This window comes from Bos javanicus, chromosome 8, assembly GCF_032452875.1.
Source record: "Bos javanicus breed banteng chromosome 8, ARS-OSU_banteng_1.0, whole genome shotgun sequence".
Lineage (NCBI taxonomy): Eukaryota > Metazoa > Chordata > Mammalia > Artiodactyla > Bovidae > Bos > Bos javanicus.
In genome coordinates this window covers 10,213,976-10,216,750 of record NC_083875.1, presented here as the reverse complement: position 1 = coordinate 10,216,750, position 2,775 = coordinate 10,213,976, and positions in this window count along the sequence as shown.

Genomic DNA, 2,775 nt, shown 5'->3' with positions numbered 1-2,775 from the left:
TCCCCGTCTATTTCCCATGCGGTGATGTTAGCCACGTTAAGTTTGGCAGACTGAGTTGTGTGCTCTGGAAACCCTCTTTTTCCTGGTCTCCATACTGTCTAGTTGACCATTACCCGCTAATACCTAAGGTACCCAGTTGAGAGCAGAAGGGTTTACCTGCAAGGCAGCAATGAGTGCCCAGGCTCTCCTGAGGGAAAGTTTCCCCAGAGCTGAGGGGGCCCTTCCTTTTCTAGTCCTGTGGTCTCCTTCACTATATGCTTCTCTTCCCAAAAGAATGCTAATCACTTTAGAGAAAAGATCTCCTTATCCCTCTTAAGAGAAACTGCGAACCCCCCGCGCTCAGGTGGTGGGTTTCTAAATGCATCAAGCCCACAAACCCATCTTCCCCCACAGAAACCCCCTCACAAACCAGCCATACAAGAGGCCGTTCTTCATGCTCGCTGGCTGTCCATGCCAGCTGCTCATCTTGCCATCTCAGAGGCTGACTCGCTACACGCTTATAAATTGAGAACTTTCCATATCAGCTGCATTCCTCCTCCTCAGTGGGGAGGAAAAACAGCAGCAGAAGGAAAGCTAACAACCTGAGAAATCTAGGTTTCTATAATAATGCTTTTCTTTTCTAATCAAGAGGGGAATAAATGTAGGAGAGAAGAGAGGGAAAATCTGGCTGCACCCGAGGACCCTACATCCTGTGCTCACCCAGAGACCTCAAGGACTCTGGTAGGCACCCTGGGAGTGCAGGCATGTCCGTCCTGGACTTAGTTACCTCGTTCTTTCCGTGACACCTGGGGCCAAGCAGCGAGCAGAACTAAATCTAGTTCATTCCATTCAAGTGAACTCAGTTCACCACCCGCATTTCACACCCACTGACTCACTAGCCAGCTCCCAAACACCAAGCAGAAGGGCACTTTGGCGGGGCCTCTGCCCTTGTCTCCTGGCATCCCGTTTACTTGGAGAGCTCTGGGAGCCATTTGCCCTCATCTGGACAGCAGTGTTGGGGGCAGCAGTGGGACAGGGACACAAGCCTCAACTGGCGCTTCAGACACCTCGGGATACCGGCTCCCTTGACTCTGTTCTCATTTTCTCTCTCTTAAATAAAAATGGCTCTCTACAGCCATAATTAACTCTCAAATTCACATTGGTGTACTGTGATCAAATGAAGGTTTGCCTGAATCCTTTCAAAGTGTAACCATGGTAATTGAGGGGGGTGGAGAAGAGTGAATATATAAAAATATAATGACAATTGTTCTGAATGACTGAGTGTCCTCCTGACATGTAATTAGCTGTTTTAGCAAGATGTAGATTGGCATGGTCATAATTAAAAGGATTTCTGTCCTTTATGTGACTGGAGATGGCAGATCTCCCGTTCCCTGTTCCCTTTGAGCTCTAATGCTCCCTAGAACGTTTGGAACAGCAACTCAGTAAACTGAAATAATGACATAGTGTTTGCGTCCGCGCTGAAGTGAAAGGAAAGGATTTGGAGTGATTTCAGCTCCCAAATGGAAGCCTTTGATTAGTGCTCCCCAGTTGACTTCTAAGTCGCACTAAACCTCTCCCTCACATCCGGTCTCAGCCTGCTCCACCTTTGGGATTCTGACTCAAGTTTCTGCCAAACAGAGTCTACCACCGCGGCGCCTCCAGGCCACTCTGTCCCACGTGCTGACCAGCTCAGGTGCCGCGTTGGCCTTACCTGAGGCTTCCTGCTTAACAGACTCCGGAGAATTCTCCATTTCTCCTTGGTCGCCTGAGGTCGCCTGAGGTCTCCATTGCTGTCACCATCAGACCATGTTTTTCAGACAAGAGCTTGCACTTGAGCTAAATGAGATTTTCATAACCTAGGGCAGAAGACATGGCATGAACACACTTGAATGAACCAAAACATAAAGCACGATGCGGCCTGAGTGGAGTGCTGGTGTCTGCAGTGTCCCACCACTGCCGCAGGGTAGGGCCTGCCTGAGTCTCACCCAGGTCTGCTCACGTCACTGGCGGTTCCCAGCTTCCTCGTGTCAGCAGCCTCTGGTTCTCGAACTTTCCCCCCTTGTACTGCCATGTCAGTGGGATTGTCCCCCGGCCCTTCCCCACCCACGTTCCCTCCCTCCCACCTCGTCCCTTTGAACACCATGGGGCCTTGACACCGTACACAGCTTCCTGCCCACAGAGCCCGCATGCTCACCTGGAGGCCTCAGGCTGGACGGGATCCGCCGCCTCGCTCTCTGAATGGGCCTCGTTTGGTTTCCCCGTCACTTCAGTTGCACGATGCGGAGTGAGTCTACGTGAATACCAGCAGAGTGCCAGGGGCCCCTCACAAGCTGCTTCACCAGAGGCTCCTGACCACGCTGGTGAGCCTGGCCCCTAAGCCCTTTCTTCTTCAGGCCTGGACACTCCAGGGCGGGGCAGCAGCCACCCTAGAGAAAACACAGCTCTTGTTTTTGTTCACACTTTGCTGCTGACCCTTGTGCAGCAGCCTTGCCCCCTCATAGGAGAGGGACTCCTCCTCCAAACATTAAATGTCAGTTCCATCAAAGGGCTGAGGTAAGCTGCTGCTTCATAACCGTCCTCCCCCTTCATCCCCAAACACAGACACACACAATCGGGATAGTTGCTGCCTTGGGGTTCTTCCCCCCCGCCCCCCCCACAATACTTACAGTCCAGTGTACAGCAGTCAGGGAAGATAATGCCACAAGAGGTTCTTCCTCAGAGCCGCTTCTCCTACAAGATCAGAAGCAACTGACCCCTGCTTCCCCATCCATGCACAGCCATGGTGCCTCTCTGGGG